Source organism: Bos indicus x Bos taurus, chromosome 4, assembly GCF_003369695.1.
Source record: "Bos indicus x Bos taurus breed Angus x Brahman F1 hybrid chromosome 4, Bos_hybrid_MaternalHap_v2.0, whole genome shotgun sequence".
NCBI lineage: Eukaryota > Metazoa > Chordata > Mammalia > Artiodactyla > Bovidae > Bos > Bos indicus x Bos taurus.
The window spans coordinates 118,345,655-118,364,789 of record NC_040079.1 but is presented as its reverse complement, the minus strand read 5'-3'; positions in this window follow the sequence as shown (position 1 = coordinate 118,364,789).

Here is a 19,135-nt window from a genome sequence, read left to right as displayed (position 1 = left end):
TCTCACTTTAATAAAACTCTGCCACACAAAAGCTCTTGAGTGATCAAGCCTGGTCCCTGGTCCCAAACCTAAACCTTCTTCTTTGGAGATCATGAATCCAACACTGCTCACTGTAAGCTGTCAATAGCAAACACACTTTCCAGTAGCACAAGAGAAGACTCTACACATGGACATCACAGATGGGTCAACACCGAAATCAGACTAATTTCATTCTTTGCAGTCAAAGATGGACAAGCTCTATACAGTCAGCAAAAACAAGACCAGGACCTGACTGTAACTCAGATCATGAACCCCTTATTGCCAAATTCAGACTTAAATTGAAGAAACTAGGGAAAACCACTAAACCATTGAGGTATGACCTAAATCAAATCCCTTGCAATTATGCAGTGGAAGTGACAAGTAGAGTCAAGGGATTAGATCTCATAGTGTGCTTGAAGAACTATGGATGAGGTTCATGACATTGTACAAGAGGCAGTGAACAAGAACATCCCCAAGAAAAAGAAATACAAAAAGGTAAAATGGTTGTCTGAAGAGGTCTTACAAATGGCTGTGGGAAGAAGAGACACTAAAGGCAAAGACAAAAGGAAAGACATACCCATTGGAATGCAGAGTTTCAAAGAATAGCAAGGAGAGATAAGAAAGCCTTCCTCAGTGATCAATGCAAAGAAATAGAGAAAAATAATAGAATGGGAAAGACTTCAAGAAAATTAAAGATACCAAGGGGATATTTCAGGCAAAGATGGGCACAATAAAGGACAGAAATGGTATGGACCTAACAGAAGCAAAATATATTAAGAAGAGGTGGCAAGAATACACAGAACTATACAAAAAAAAAAAAAAACCACTTCATGACCTAATGACCTAGATAGGGATAATCGTGTGATCATTCACCTAGAGCCAGATATCCTAGAAAGCAAAGTCAAGTGGGCCTTGGGAAGCATCACTTCAAACAAAGGTAGTGGAAGTAATGGAATTCCAATTGAGCTATTTCAAATCCTAGAAGATGATTCCTTGAAATTGGTGCACTCATTATGCCAGCAAATTTGGAAAACTCAGCAGTGGCCACAAGACTGGAAAAGGTCAGTTTTCATTTCAATCCCAAAGAAAGGCAATGCCAAAATATATTCAAACTACTGCACAATTGAACTCATCTCACAAGCTAGCAAAGTAATGCTTAAATTCTCCAAGCCTGACTTCAACAGTACGTGAACCATGAATTTCCAGATGTTCAAACTGGTTTTAGAAAAAGCAGAGGAACCAGAGATCAAATTGCCAGCATCCCTTGGATCAATGAAAAAGCAAGTGAGCTCCAGAAAAACATCTACTTCCGCTTTATTGACTATGCCAAAGCCTTTGCCTGTGTGGATCACAAAAAACTGTGGAATATTCTTCAAGAGATGGGAATACCAGACCACCTTATCTGACTCCTGAGAAATCTGTATGCAGGTCAAGAAGGAGCAGATAGAACTGGACATGGAACAACACACTATTTCCAGATAGGAAAAGGAGTACATCAAGGCTTTTTTTTTTTTTTTTTTTTATTGTCATCCTGCTTATTTAACTTATATGCAGAGTATCTCATGTGAAATGCCAGCCTGGATGAAGCACAAGCTAGAATCAAGATTATTGGGAGAAATTTCAATAACCTCAGATATGCAGAAGGTAGCACCCATATGGCAGAAAGGAAAGAGGAACTAAAAAGCCTCTTGATGAAAGTGAAAGAGGAGAGTGAAAGAGCTGGCTTATGACTCAGCTTTCAGAAAACTAAGATCATGACATCTGGTCCCATCACTTCATGGCAAATAGATGGGGAAAAAATGGAAACAGTGACAGAGTTTATTTTCTTGGGCTCCAAAATCACAGCAGATATTGACTGGAGCCATGAAATTGAAAGATGCTTGCTCCTTGGAAGAAAAGCTATGACCAACCTAAGAAGTATATTAAGAAGCAGAGACAGTACTTTACCATCAAAGATCTGTCTTGTCAAAGCTATGGCTTTTCCTGTAGTCATGTATGGATTGAGAGTTGGACTATAAAGAAAGCTGAGCAATGAAGAATTGATGCTTTTGAACTGTGGTGTTGGAGAAGACTCTTGAAAATCCCTTGGACAGCAAGGAGAGCCAACCAGACCATCCTAAAGGAAATCAGTCCTGAATATTCATTGGAAGGACTGTTCCTGAAGCTGAAATTCCAACGCTTTGGCCACCTGATGCAAAGAACTGACTCATTTTGGAAGAACCTGAGGCTGGGAAAGTTTGAAGACAGGAGGAGAAGGGGATGACAGAGGATAAGATGGTTGGATGACATCACCGACTCAATGGACATGTTTGAGTAAACTCTGGGAGTTGGTGATGGACAGGGAAGCCTGGCATGTTGCAGTCCATAGGGGCGCAAAGAGTCACATACGACTGTGTGACTGAACTGAAATAAAACAATCTAGTAAAATATTATTTACTTGAAAAAAATTTAGAAAAAGTATAGATAAACTTGACTTCTAAATTTCTAGTTTCTGAATAAGCAAGGATTTAATTAATAACCAATTAGGGTGCTTACAGAAAGTATCCTAATGTGGGATTTTCACTTAATTATAATAGTTACTAACTACTTATGAAAAACACAATAGCAGATTATTTTGATTATTTATTTAGTTATTATTATAACTATTATAATAATTTTTTATAATTTTGGAATTATTTTCAGGTGAGATTTAAGCTTATCTCTTTCAGAAAGAATTTGAAATTTAAAACGTGACAGTTTTTATCAAAAGAAAAAGTTAAATTACATAAGTCACTTCAGTTCAAATGGCAGAGTAGAAGGACATCTGCCCATCTGCTGTGAGAGCACCAAAACTGCAACTACCTGTTAACCTGTTGATCCACACAAGGACACTGAAGTACCACTAAGAAAAAGATACCCCACATCTAAAGTCAAAGAAGCTGCAACAAATGGTAGGAGAGGTGCAAACATCATAAAAATCTATTCTATAACCACCATTTAGATGACCCAAAATCTGGAAGTTCTCCCAGTGTTATGAAGATGCTGGGCCTCATGCCAGGCTTCAAAGCCTGGGGATCTGGCAAAGGGACTGAAAATCCCCAGGGAATATGACTTTGAAAGCTTGTGGGATTTGATTTCAAGATTTCCGCAGGACTGGGAGAAATAGATACTCCACTCTTGGAGGGCACAAAGAAAATCTTGTGTGCACCAAGACTCAGGGGAAAGGAGTAAGTGACCAGACAAGAGACTGAACCAGACCTACCTGCTAGTGTTGGTGGGTCTCCTGTGGAGGTATGGGTTGGCAGTAGCTCACCATGAAGATGGACACACTGGCAGTAGCTGGACTCCTTTGGCATAGGTACTCTTAGAAGTCACAATTAACCCTACCACAGAGCCCATAAATCCTAGGGCTTGGTCCCCTCAGGTCAAACAGGGTGGAGCACAACCCCAACTATCAGCAGTTAACTGGATTAAAGTTATACTGGACATAGCATTGCCCACCAGAGCAAGATCTAGTTTTTCAAACCGGGGAGATAATACAAGACTTTTAGCCTCATCTACCAGAACACAGACAGAAAAAGTGAGAAGAACCACAATCCCTCAGCAACTAGAACCAAAATCACATTACAGGAAATTAACCAGGATGAAAAAGTGGAGGGTTTTGTCCCAGATTAAGGGATAAGATAAAACCCCAGAAAAACAGCTAAATGAAATGGAGACAGGAAAACTTCCAGAAAAAGAATTCAGAATAATGATAGTGAAGATGATCCAGGATCTGGAAAAAAGATGGAGACAAAAATCAAGAAGATACAAGAAATGATTTCCAAAGACCTAAAAGAACTAAAGAGCAAGGAAAGAGAGATGAACAATATACTAGAAGAAATCAATAACAGAATAACTAATGCAGATAAGTGACCTGGAGGACAGAATACTGGAAATCACAGCTACAGAACAAAATATAAGAAAAAAGATTGGAAAAAGATGAAGACAGCCTAAGAGACCTCTGGGACAACACTGAATACATGAACATTCACATTATAGGGGTCTCAGAAAGAGGAGAGAGAGAGAAAGGACCTAAGAAAATATTTGAAGAAATAATAGCTGAAAACATCCCTAACATGGAAAAGGAAATATTCAATGAAATCCAAGAGATGCAGAGGGTCCTGGGTAGGACAGACATATGGAGGAATACACCAAGACACATAGTAATCAAAATAATGAAAATTAAGACAAAGATCAAATACAAAAAGCAACACGGTAAAAACAACAAATAACATACAAGGGAATTTACATAAGGTTATCAGTTGATTTCTCAACAGAAACTCTATAAGCCAGAAGGGAATGGCAGGATATGTCTAAAGTGATGAAAGAGAAGAACCTGCAACCAAGAATATTCTAACCAGCAAGACTCTCATTCAGATTTGATGGAGAAATCAAAACCTTTCCAGACCAGCAAAAGTTGAGAGAATTCAGCACAACCAAACCAGCTTTACAACAAATACTAAAGGAATTTCTCTAGACAAGAAATACAAGAGAAGGAAGACAATTTCACAAAATAACTTCCCCCCCCCCCACCCCACCAAAAGAAAAGAAAGAAAATGGTAATGGGATCATCAGATCAGATCAGATCAGATCAGTTGCTCAGTCATGTCCGACTCTTTGCGATCCCATGAATTGCAGCACGCCAGGCCTCCCTGTCCATCACCAACTCCTGGAGTTCACACAGACTCACATCCATTGAGTCAGTGATGCCATCCAGCCATCTAATCCTCTGTCGTCCCTTTCTCTTGCCCCCAATCCCTCCAGCATCAGAGTCTTTTCCAATGAGTCAACTCTTCGCATGAGGTGGCCAAAGTACTGGAGTTTCAGCTTTAGCATCATTCCTTCCAAAGAACACCCACAGCTGATCTCCTTCAGAATGGACTGGTTGGATCTCCTTGCAGTCCAAGGGACTCTCAAGAGTCTTCTCCAACACCACAGTTCAAAAGTATCAATTCTTCGGTGCTCAGCCTTCTTCACAGTCCAACTCTCACATCCATACATGACCACAGGAAAAACCATAGCCTTGACTAGACGGACCTTTGTTGGCAAAGTAATGTCTCTGCTTTTCAATATGCTATCTAGGTTGGACATAACTTTCCTTCCAAGGAGTAAGCGTCTTTTAATTTCATGGCTGCAGTCACCATCTGCAGTGATTTTGGAGCCCAGAAAACTAAAGTCTGACACTGTTTCCACTGTTTCCCCATCTATTTGCCATGAAGTGATGGGACCAGATGCCATGATCTTCGTTTCTGAATGTTGAGCTTTAAGCCAACTTTTTCACTGTCCACTTTCACCTTCATCAAGAGGCTTTTTAGTTCCTCTTCACTTTCTGCCATAAGGGTGGTGTCATCTGCATATCTGAGATTATTGATATTTGTCCTGGCAATCTTGATTCCAGCTTGTGTTTCTTTCAGTCCAGTGTTTCTCATGATGTACTCTGCATGTAAGTTAAATAAACAGGGTGACAATATGCAGCCTTGATGTACTCTTTTTCCTATTTGGAACCAGTCTGCTGTTCCATGTCCAGTTCTAACTGTTGCTTCCTGACTTGCATACAAATTTCTCAAGAGGCAGATCGGGTGGTCTGGTATTCTCTTTCAGAATCTCTTTCAGAATTTTCCACAGTTTATTTTGATCCACACATATCACTAATTTCCTTAAATACAAGTGGATTAAATGCACCAACCAATACAGAGAACAGGTGGGCATGTGAGAACATGTGCATGCATGCACTTCCACTTACCACATTAGTCTACATAAGATTCTAAATTACATGTAATTATTTTATATTGTTAAATTAATAATGTTTCCATTATGGCTTACAATTGTAATTATTTTTTTTTTTTTTGGTCTGGCTAATAATTGTGAAAACTGATAAACATATTTTACTATAGTGATTATGTAACTATTATTCACTTCATACCATTGTATCTTGATTGGTCAACAGAAATCAATAGAATTCTATATAACTAAAACTACTGTTTACTAGGAAAGCTTGTAAGCACTTTTTAAAATCCAGATGCATAACAGAATTATCTTGGAATTGTTTGAAAAATACAAATGCCCAGGTACTGCTATTCTTCTCCGAAGCACTAGATGCATTTCTAATGAATAGTTAAATGGACAACATCATGATCTTTTATCTAGTTTGTTTTACTTTCTCTATTTCATATTCAATGATTTCATTTCATTTAGTTTATGTTTTCAATTTCCAAATCTTTTCATTTTAGTTGTTTTTTTCTCAAGACTTTATCAGGTATAGTAGAAAAGCTTTTGTGTGTGTGTGTGTGTGTGTGTGTGTGTGTGTGTGTGTGTGTATACATATATATATATAATGTATAATATAATATATGTGTAGTTTAGAAAATTTATGAATCTTTGCTTAACTAAAAAAAAATGTATGATATATTTACTCCACTTGTTTGACTTAGTGTGAAGAGAATGCTAGATTTCTAATAAGTATTCACTCCAAACTTTGATATAGTTCTATGTATTTTGGCATCTAGTACTACTGCAAAAAGTATAGAAAATTTATTGTCTCAGTGATTTTAAAAATAATTTAATGAGGCTTGACACTTCTAGTCCAATTCTGAGAATATAAAGAAATACTATGCTATTAATAAATGTAAAATTAACAAGTGATACAGTATTATAACTAAAGTACAGATTTTGTTCAGATTTCACAAAGTTTCATGCTAGTGTCCCTTATTTGTTTCCATACCTTATTCAAGACTCCATGTTGCATTTAATTGCATGGAGCAGCTTCAGTTGCATGCAAAAATCCTGGAAAATTCTCTTTTCATTTTTATTGCATTACAAGTATTTTTCTAATTTTCTGTGCCATGGCTTCTTAGATACACCCTTTATTTAAAAGTGGACATTCAATTTCCAATTAATGGGATTTTGTTTAAAGTATCTTTAATATTAATGACTCATTTTGCTACTAACTTCTCATTTAAATGTTTTCTTCTCTGCAATCATACTATTATTGTTTTTTTTTTTTTGTTTGTTTGTTTGTTTTTCAGTCTAAGTTTGTTGAGGCTTTCGATGGCTAAGTTGAAGATCTCTCTTAGTAAATGTCACATTGCACTTGAAAATATGGGAATATCTTTTGATATTGGTTGCTAACATAATTCCACATGATAAGAGAACAAACTCTGTATGATGTCAACACCTTTAGACTACGAGATTTTTACACCTTGTTTTATGTCCCTGGGGCTTCCCTTGTTTGTCAGACAGTAAAGAAACTGTCTGAAATGCAGGAGACCCAGATTTGCTCCCTGGGTTGAGAAGATTCCCTGGAGAAGTAAATGGCAACCTACTTCAGCTTCTTGCCCAGAGAATCTCCATGTACAGAGAAGCCTTGTGGTTTACAGTCCATGGGTCTCAAAGAGTCAGACACAACTGCATCACTAACACTTTCTCTTTCACTTTCACATAAGTTCATGGATATGTTCCAGTGTCTCCTACTTCACAGTTTATGGGAATTTGAATAGATTTTTTATCCTATTGTTATGTGAAAATTGTATAAATCTTAATTATGTTAAATTGGTTCACAGTGCTTTTCTGGACAAATATATCCTTCTACTTCTCCGCTAATTTTTCTCCTATTAACTTTTGAGAGTTTGATATTGAAACTCAAACTAAAATGTTTAATTTATCTACTAAAAAAAACAATGCAATATACAGTAAAACTATATGTAACCTTGTTCTGTATTTTCCAAGTCTCCCTTAAATGTGTTATCATACTTTCATAATTCAAGAAAAAGTTAAAAAATAGAAAGCAAAACATTGTAAGAGAAATAAATTAGAAAGACATAATTAAAATATTAATAGGAATTCATTATTAATATTGAATAGTCATTAAAAATTGTATCCAGGGATTGTTGATATTTATGTTTGATAAATAACTAATGAAAGTAAATAACACTAAGTTTCTTTGTATTACATGGCTGAATGACATTACTAATTGAAGATTTAGTTTTTGTCCCTGGTTTCCCAGTTGTACACCACAAAATTTGGTAAGATAAATCTAAGAGTAATTCATTAAGATGCTAGATAGTATAAGAAAAGAAAATTATATGTCAATATATCTGATGAGCAGAGATATAAAAATATTGAATAAAATACTGACAAGCCAAGTTCCACAGAACAGTAAGAGGATTATGTACCATGATCAAATGAGCTTTGTTACTGGGATGCAAGTACAGTATAATACATGCAAATCAATACACTGTATTAACAGAATGAGAGCAAAAATCATATAAGTATCATAAAAATAAGTAAAAACATTTAATAAAATTCAATATCCTTTGTGATAAAAACTCTTAACAAATTAAGAATAGAAGGAGTGTACCATTACATAATGGGCATCCCTCTGCCTCAGCTGGTACAGAATCCGCCTGCAATGTGGAAGGACCTGGGTTGGGAAGATCCCCTGGAGAAGGAAAAGGCTCCCCACTCGAGTATTCTTGCCTGGAGAATTCCATGGACTGCATAGTCTATGGTGTCACAAAGACAACTACCTAATAAAGGTCATATATTTCAGGCTCAGAGCTAACATCATACTCAATGGCAAAAACCAAACATTTTTTCTGTAATATCAGGAATGTCAAGAGTGTTCACTTTTATAACTTTTTTCAATAGTATTAGAATTTCTAGCCAGGAAAATTAGGCAAAATAATAAATAAAAGCCAACCAAATAGAAATGGAAGAAGCATAATTGTGTCTATTTGCAGAGGACATAATTTCATATGAAGAAAATCTTAGAAACTACAACAGAAAAGGAATACAATGAATAAATGAATTCAGTAAAATTTTAGGATACAAAATCAACATGCAAAACTTAGTTTTGTCCCTGTACACTAACAATAAGCTACTCCCTCCTCCCAAAATTATGAAAACAATTTTGTTTACAATATCAACAAAAGGGTGATATGTGCAGGAATAAATTTAACCAAGGAGGCAACGTACCTGTACACTAACAACTGTGAAACAATAATTACAAAAAATGAAGACACAAATAAATGGGAAGACTTTCATGTTCATGAATTAGAAGAATTAATATTAAAACATGCCCAAGAAAAAGAAATGCAAAAAGGCAAAATGGCTGTCTGAGGAGGCCTTACAAATAGCTGAGAAAAAAGAGAAATGAAAGGCAAAGGAGAAAAGTAAAAGTATATCCATCTGAATGCAAAGTTCCAAAGAATAGCAAAGAGAGATAAGAAAGTCTTCCTAAGTGAGCAAGGTAAAGAAATAGAGGAAAACAATAAAATGGGAAAGACTAAAAAGTTTTTCAAGAAAATTAAAGCTATCAAGGGAGTATTTCATTCAAAAATAGGCACAATAAATGACAGAAAAAGTACAGACATAACAGAAGCAGAAGATATTAAACAGAGGTGGCAAGAATATACAAAAGAAATAATAATAATAATGATCCAAATAACAAGATGGTGTGAGCACTCACCTAGAGACAGACATCCTGGAGTGTGGAGTCAAAAGGGCCTTAGGAAGCATCACTATGAACAGGCAGCTATTTCAAATCCTAAAAGATGATGCTGTCAAAGTGCTACACTCAATATGCCAGCAAATCTCAAAACTCAGCCATGGCCACAAGACAGGAAAAGGTCAGTTTTCATTCCAATCCCAAAGAAAGTCAGTGCCAAAGAATGTTCAAACTACCACACAATTGCAGTCATTTCACACAGTAACAAGGTAATGCTCAAACTCCTCCAAATGAGGCTTCAACAGTACAAACTGAATTTAGAAAAGGCAAAGGAATCAGAGATCAAATTGCCAACATCCTTTGGATCATACAAAAAGCAAGAAAATTCCAGAAATCATCTACTTCTTCCTCATTGAATACGTGAAAGCCTTTGTCTGTATGGATCATGAAAACTGTGGAAAATTTTTAAAGATATGGGAATACCAGACAATCTTATCTGCCTCCTGCTAAGCCTGTATGAAGGTCAAGATGCAACAGTTAGGAATGAACATGGAACAATGGACTAGTTCAAAATTGGGAAAGGAGTGGATCAAGGCTATATATTGTCACCCTGCTTATTCAAATTTGATGCAGAGTATATCATTGGAAATGTTAGGCTGGATGAAGTACAAGCTGTAATTAAGATTGTCAGGAGAAATATGCAGATGATACCACCATTATGGCAGAAGGCAAAGAGGACCTGAAGAGCCTCTTGTTGAAGGTGAAAGAGAAGAGTGAAAATTTGGCTTAAAACTCAACATTCAAAAAACTAAGACAATAACATCCAGTGCCATCACTTCATAGCAAGTAGATGGGAAACGATGGAAACAGTGACAGATTTTATTTTCTTGGACTCCAAAAACATGGCAGATGGTGACTGAAGCCATGAAATTAAAAGATGCTTGCTCTTTGGAAGAAAAGCTACAAGAAAGCTTCACAGTGCATTAAAAAGCAGAGACATTACTTTGTTGACATTTAGTCATCTAGACCCTTCTAGTCAAAGCTCTCGTTTTTCCAGTAGTCATGTATGGATGTTAGAGCTGGACCAAAAAGAAGTCTGAGGGCCAAAAAATTGATGCTTTTGAACTGTGGTATTGGAGAAGGCTCTTGAGAGTCCCCTTGACTTCAATGAGACCAAACCAGTCAATCCTACAGGAAATCAGTCCTGAGTATTCATTGTAAAGTTTGATGCTGAAGCTGCAAAACTTTAGCCACCTGATGAGAAGAGCTGACTCATTGGAAAAGACCCTCATACTGGGAAAGATAGAAGGCAGGAGGAGAAAGGGATGACAGAAGACGAGATGGTTGGATGGTTTCACCGATTCAATGGAGATGATTTCAATCAAGATGGTGAAGGACAGGGAACCCTTGTGTGCTGCAGTCATGGGGTCACAAAGAGTTGGACACAAGTGAATGAATGAAAAGCAACAACAAAAATATTGATGTGTCCATATTACCCAACCCAACCTGCAGGTTCAATTTGATTTCTATGAACATTTTAATGGTATTTTCCCACAGAAATGGGAAAAACAATTGCTAAAAGCATTTTGAATCACAGAAGTCTTCAGGTGGCTAAAGCAATTTTGAGTAAGAAGACACTGTGAGAAGCATCGCACTTCTTGATTTCTGTGTTACAAAGTTGTAGTAATTAAAACAGTATGGTCTTGCATAAAGCAGGCATATAAACCAATAGAACAGAATAGATAACACAGAAATAAATGAATGTATACACAATCAACCAAAGGAAGATTTTTTACCATTGAGCCACTGTGGAAGCCCAATATAATAATAATAATAATACTCTTATTTTACAGTATTTGTTATATGTAGATTCTTGAAAACAAAGTTGAACTCACAGAACCAGAAAATATCATGGCTGTTGTCCAGGGCTCTGGGGTAAGGGAAGTGGGGAGATGTTGGTCAAAGGACACAGATTTCAGTTATAAGATGAATACGTTTGTAGGAAGTAATATACACAGCATAGTGACATAGTTAATACTAGTGTACTGTATATTTGAAATTTGCTAAGAGGGAAGCCTGGCATGCTGCAGTCCATGGGGTCACAGTCATATACGACCAAGCGACTGAACTGAACTGAATTGAAAAGAGTAAATCTTATGTGTTCTGTTTAGGAAAAAAAAAGTAACTATGTGAAATGGTGTAGATGTGTACTTGAATTTGATAATCATTTTACAATGTATACATTTCAAATTTATACTTAAAATATATAGTTTTATTTTTCAATTGCATCTAATAAAGCTGGACAAATAAATAAAAATTGAAATCCATATGAAAATGGAAGTTAAAATTAATGCTGCACATTTTAGCATAGGGATAAGAACCATCTGATTGTAGGTATTATTTGATCTTCTTAATATGATTTACTCCATCTACTTTTCAGTGAAATTACCAATTCAGTTTAGAGTCAATTGTGACTTGAGGGAGTGTGTAACTGCAGTAAAAACACACAATTTAAACTATTTTGCTCTTGATCAGAACATAATTGATAATGTTGTCTTTTGGATACATGTATTTATTTTTCTTAATTTCTGAAAAACTTTCTATTAACATTAATTAACTTCATTATTTCTCCATAATTAGACCTAAGAAAACATAGGAATCTACTACTGAGCGGTTGGCTGTATTTCTCAAGCACTGAGTACAAACCATCCAGTCAAACCTTCTCTACATTCTGGCGTGTCTGAAAATTTCTAAATGAAAGTAATATCAGTATTTTGGCAAAAACTATGAATCAAATATGAATGCTACTTAGAATTATTGTTTAATAAAACTTTGCTTAAAATACAATATTACATTTATAAATTTTATTTATTTATTTTTTTCTGACTAAGCATTTACTTTTTTTTTTAATTTTATTTTATTTTTAAACTTTACATAATTGTATTAGTTTTGCCAAATATCGAAATGAATCCGCCACAGGTATACATGTGTTCCCCATCCTGAACCCTCCTCTCTCCTCCCTCCCCATACCATCCCTCTGGGTCTTCCCAGTGCACTAGCCCCAAGCATCCAGTATCGTGCATCGAACCTGGACTGGCAACTCGTTTCTTACATGATATGTTACATGTTTCAATGTCATTCTCCCAAATCTTCCCACCCTCTCCCTCTCCCACAGAGTCCATAAGACTGTTCTATACATCAGTGTCTCTTTTGCTGTCTCGTACACCGGGTTATTGTTACCATCTTTCTAAATTTCATATATATGGGTTAGTATACTGTATTTATGTTTTTCCTTCTGGCTTACTTCACTCTGTATAATAGGGGTTGTCATACTTCCTTATCACTACTCTCCTGCTGCTGCTAAGTCACTTCAGTCGTGTCCTACTCTGTGCGACCCCATGGACAGCAGCCAACCAGGCTCCCCCGTCCCTGGGATTCTCCAGGCAAGAACACTGGAGTGAGTTGCCATTTCTTTCTCCAATGCATGAAAGTGAAAAGTGAAAGTCAAGTCACTCAGTCGTTTCTGACTCTTAGCGACCCCATGGACTGCTGCCTACCAGGCTCCTCTCTCCATGGGATTTTCCAGGCAAGAGTACTGGAGTGGGTTGCCATTGCCTTCTCCATATCACTACTCTACAGAGTCATTATTCTTTATTTTATATAATGATTTTAGCTTTTATCTTCCTATTCCAGTTTTATTTCACCTATAAATATTTATTTCATCTATTTGCATTTATGTTTGCAAATCATCATGAATCTGTTTTTGATACGAGTTATAAAATATAAATGAATAATGGGTATCTTTAGCTAGATATTGGCATCGTTGAATTCATTTAAATCAATATATTCTGATAAGTTTGTGCTAATTGATTTTTTTCTGAGGAACTCACAATTCTAATTTTTCATCAAGGAGAAGTTAACTTAGTTCCCTGTGGCTATGAATAATGATCAGACAAAGTTGGCTTCAATATTATGGACACATATAATGTTTTCTAAAAACTGTTTTATTTTTTTGTCATTCTGCCTTTATTGAGTAGTAAGAACTAAGTAATAGTTTTGTACACTAAATGAACAAGAGGAAGATAATTTGAAATGTTCTATGCAAATATAATGTCTAGAAATATAACAAAATAAAAATATAGTCTCAAAACTACTTAAACTAAAATTTCTTTTCTTTTTTTTTTTTTTGTGGTTCAGTTAAACATACTTCTTTTTTTTTAGTTGAAGTATGTTTGACTTAAAGTATTGTTAGTTTCAGATGTACAGCTCAGTGATTCAGATTTTGCATATTATATCCCATTTAAGATTATTACAACATGATGGGTATAATTCCCTTCACTATACAATATATTTTTGTTGTTTAACTATTTTATATATAGTAGTTTATAGCTATTAATTCCCTACTCATAATTTGTCCCCCTCAATCTCTCTCTCCTTTGGTAACCATAAATTTGTTTTATGTCTGTGACTTTGTTTCTGATTTATATACAGATTCATTTGTGTTATTTTTTTAGAATCCACATATAAGTGATATCACATAGTGTTTGTCTTTTACTTCAGTGGGTATAATATTCTCTATCCATGTTGTTTCAAATGAAAATATTTCATTCATTTTTTTGGGGGGCTGGGTAATATTTTATTGTATATTGATAGTACACTACATAATCTTAAGCCAACTGTCTGTTGGTGGGTAGGTACCTGGGTTGCTTCCATGTCTTGGCTATTATAAATAGTGTTGCTATAAACATGGATGCATGCATCTTTTCAAGTTAGTGTTTTCATTTTTTCTGAGTATTTACCTAAGAGTAGAATTGCTGGATTATATGGTAGATTTATTTTCAGCTTTTTAAGGAACCTCCTTACTGTTCTCCACAGTATTAATTTACTGTCTCATCATCAGTGAAGGAGGGGTTCCGATTCCACACACCCTGTCTAGCATGTATTATTTGTAGACATTTTGATCATGACCATTATGATTGGTGTGAGTTGATACCTCATTGTAGTTTTGATTTGCTTGTCTTATCACCGACTCAATGGACATGAGTTTGAGTGAACTCAAGGAGTTGGTGATGGACGTGGAGATCTGGCATGCTGCGATTCATGGGGTCACAAAGAGTTGGACACAACTGAGCAACGGAACTGAACTGAACTAAACTGAACTGAATAATTATTTGGAACAGACTGGTTCCAAATAGGAAAAGGAGTACGTCAAGGCTGCATATTGTCACCCTCCTTATTTAACTTATATGCAGAGTACATCATGAGAAATGCTGGGCTGGAAGAAGCACAAGCTGGAATCAAGATTGCCAGGAGAGATATCAATAACCTCAGATATGCACACAACACCACCCTTATGGCACAAAGTGAAGAGGAACAAAAAAGCCTCTCGATAAAAGTGAAGGAGGAGAATGAAAAAGTTGGCTTAAAGCTCAACATTCAGAAAACTAAGATCATGGCATGAAGTCCCATCATTTCATGGGAAATAAATGGGGAAACAGTGGAAATACTGTCATACTTTACTTTTTGGGGCTCCAAAATCACTGCAGATTGTAATTTCAGCCATGAAATTAAAAGACGCTTGTTCCTTGGAAGGAAAGTTATGACCAACCTCAGATCAGATTAGATCAGATGAGTCAGTCAGTCGTGTCGGACTCTTTGCTACCCCATGAATCGCAGCATGCCAGGCCTCCCTGTCCATCACCAACTCCCGGAGTTCACTCAGACTCATGTCCATCGAGTCAGTGATGCCCTCCAGCCATCTCATCCTCTGTTGTCCCCTTCTCCTCTTGCCCCCAATCCCTCTCAGCATCATAGTCTTTTCCAATGAGTCAACTCTTCGCATGAGGTGGCCAAAGTACTGGAGTTTCAGCTTTAGCATCATTCCTTCCAAAGAAATCCCAGGGCTGATCTCCTTTAGGATGGACTGGTTGGATCTCCTTGCAGTCCAAGGGACTCTCAAGAGTCTTCTCCAACACCACAGTTCAAAAGCATCAATTCTTCAGCTCTCAGCCTTCTTCACAGTCCAACTCTCACATCCATGCATAACCACATGAAAAACCATAGCCTTGACTAGACGGACCTTTGTTGGCAAAGTAATGTCTCTGCTTTTGAATATGCTATCTAGGTTGGACATAACTTTCCTAAAGGAGTAAGTGTCTTTTAATTTCAAGGCTGCAGTCACCATCTGCTGTGATTTTGGAGCCCAGAAAACTAAAGTCTGACACTGTTTCCACTGTTTCCCCATCAATTTCCCATGAAGTGGTGGGACCAGAAAACCAGATCTTCGTTTTCTGAATGTTGAGCTTTAAGCCAACTTTTTCACTCTCCACTTTCACCTTCATCAAGAGGCTTTTTAGTTCCTCTTCACTTTCTGTCATAAGGGTAGTGTCATTTGCATATCTGAGGTTATTGAGATTTCTCCAGGCAATCTTGATTCCAGCTTCTGTTTCTTCCAGTCCAGCGTTTCTCATGATGTACTCTGCATATAATTTAAATAAACAGGGTGACAATATACAGCCTTGACGTACTCCTTTTCCTATTTGGAACCAGTCTGTTTTTCCATGTCCAGTTCTAACTGTTGCCTCCTGACCTGCGTACAAATTTCTCAAGAGGCTGGTCAGGTGGTCTGGTATTCCCATCTCTTTCAGGATTTCCCACAGTTTATTGTGATCCACAGTCAAGGGCTTTGGCATAGTCAATAAAGCAGAAATAGATGTTTTCCTGGAACTCTCTTGCTTTTTCCATGATCCAGCGGATATTGGCAATTTGATCTCTGGTTCCTCTGCCTTTTCTAAAACCAGCTTGAACATCAGAAAGTTAATGGTTCACATATTGCTGAAGCCTGGCTTGGAGAATTTTGACCATTACTTTACTACCGTGTGAGATGAGTGCAATTGTGTGGTAGTTTGAGCATTCTTTGGCATTGCCTTTCTTTGGGATTGGAATGAAAACTGACCTTTTCCAGTCCTGTGGCCACTGCTGAGTTTTCCAAATTTGTTTGCATATTGAGTGCAGCACTTTCACAGCATCATCTTTCAGGATTTGAAATAGCTCAACTGGAATTCCATCACCTCCACTATTTTTGTTCCTAGTGCTGCTTCCTAAGGCCCACTTGACTTCATATTCCAAGATGTCTGGCTCTAGGTGAGTGATCATACCATCATGATTATCTTGGTTGTGAAGATCTTTTTTGTATTGTTGTTCTGTGTATTCTTGTCACCTCTTCTTAATATCATCTGCTTCTGTTAGGTCCACACCATTTCTGTCCTTTATCGAGCCTATCTTTGCATGAAATGTTCCCTTGGTATCTCTAATTTTCTTGAAAAGATCTCTAGTCTTTCCCATTCTGTTGTTTTCCTCTATTTCTTTGCATTGATCACTGAGGAAGGCTTTCTTATCTCTTTTTGCTATTCTTTGGAACTCTGCATTCAAATGCTTATTATCTTTCCTTTTCTTCTTCGCTTTTCGCTTCTCTTCTTTTCACAGCTATTTGTAAGGCCTCCCTAGACAGCCAGTTTGCTTTTTTGCATTTCTTTTCCATGGAGATGGTCTTGATCCCTGTCTCCTGTACAAATGTCACGAACCTCATTCCATAGTGAGAAATAGATTTAAGGGCCTAGATCTGATAGATAGAGTGCCTGATGAACTATGGAATGGAATGACCAACCTAGAAAGTATATTCAAAAGCAGAGACATTACTTTGCCAACAAAGGTCCATCTAGTCAAGGCTATGTTTTTTCCAGTAGTCATGCATGGATGTGAGAGTTGGACTGTGAAGAAAGCTGATCGCCGAAGAATTGATGCTTTTGAACTGTGGTATTGGAGAAGACTCTTGAGAGTCCCTTGGACTGCAAGAAGATCCAAACAGTCCATCCTAAAGGAGATCAGTCCTGGGTGTTCATTGGAAGGATTGATGTTGAAGCTGAAACTCCAATACTTTGGCCACCTCATGTGAAGAGTTGACTCATTGGAAAAGACTCTGATTCTGGGAGGGATTGGGGGCAGGAGGAGAAGGGGACGACAGAGGATGAGATGGCTGGATGGCATCACTGACCTGATGGATGCGAGTCTGAGTGAACTCCGGGAGTTGGTGATGGACAGGGAAGCCTGGCGTGCTGCAGCTCATGGGGTCACAAAGAATCAGACATGACTGAGTGACTGAACTGAACTGAACTTTTGTAGCAAATTACTACAGACTTAACAATACTAACTTATTTATTACCTTAAAATTTTAAAAGTCAGAAATCTGAAATGGGCCTTGTGGGATAAATCATGGACGTGGCAGAGCTGTGTTCCTCCTGAAGACTCTGGGTCTTTTCCAGCTGCCTTTTCCAGCTTCTGGGGGCCCTGACATTCTTCACAAGGAGCCCCTTCCTCTCATCAATCCAGCCTCTCTTTCTTTCATCAACTATCCTGTTCTAGCTGTGACTCTTTGCTTATTTTTATAAGTACCTTTGTAATTACATTGAACTCTCTCCTATAAGCTAGAGAAATCTTCACATTTCAAATTCTTTAGATTAATCACATAGGCAGAGATCCTTTTGCAATGCAAAGATAGCATATTCACAGATTTCATGCATTCAAAAGAGATCTTTGGGAGTCAGCATATCACAAATAGACAGTATATACTTCCTCATTAGTTATAAAATAATGTCCTAAGTAAAAGAACTCATTTATAGGATCATATCATAGGTGATAATTTCATAAAAGTCAGGGGGAAAAAAAAAAACACAACATATCCACATATCTTCATTTTGAATCCATCACAGTTCTTTCACATACTTGTTTTACTCTTGGTATGGTTTTAGACTTTCAGCTAATATTTGGTGTGCATGTTCCAAGGAATATAATTGTTTATCTTGGTCTGGTAGTAAATTAAAATAGGATAAATATGAGCATAAATTAAATATGTATGACATACTTGATATTAGTAATCCCATTATATTTGTTTTTATTTTTAATTTGTAGTTAATTAGACTTTCACTTGTTTATTACTTTCATACCTTAAGAATGGATAAAATCTAAGTTATATTGAATAAACATTAATGTAAACAAATGTAAAAGATTTTCTTTTTGATAATATTGACAAATTTGTTGATTTGCTGATATTTAAGCCTATATTTCTGGAATTTTGTTATTTTAAAAACAATTATAGTAGTTTAAATGACCCATATTATTATAGATTTACCTCTTAATCATTCACCCTTCAGGATCTATGCATACACACCTAGATCTATGCCATATACCTCTCAAATAGATGACTACCTGTTGGAACAGTAAACATGAGTTGTTCAAGGCAGGGTTTTTGCCTTCACTCCCTATCCTTTTATTTCTCTACCCTTACACCTAAAACAATGCCCAAAACCTAGCACTCAAAGGCATTTATTGAATAAAACAAACAAGCAAACAAACAAAAAAACACTAAATATAATGATAATTATTCTAGGACATTTTTTCCTTTATTGTTATTGTTCATTTAAAAGTTTCCATTGATGAATGCATAACTATCTCCTTGAGAAAATATTTTTACTAGACAAAGCAGTAGCATATCTTAAGGGTTTCAGTATAAATGTTATATGTTGGGTTAAAATAGTGGCTCTATCATTGATCATATTACTGATCAAAAACTTGGTATATCATTAATATATTCAC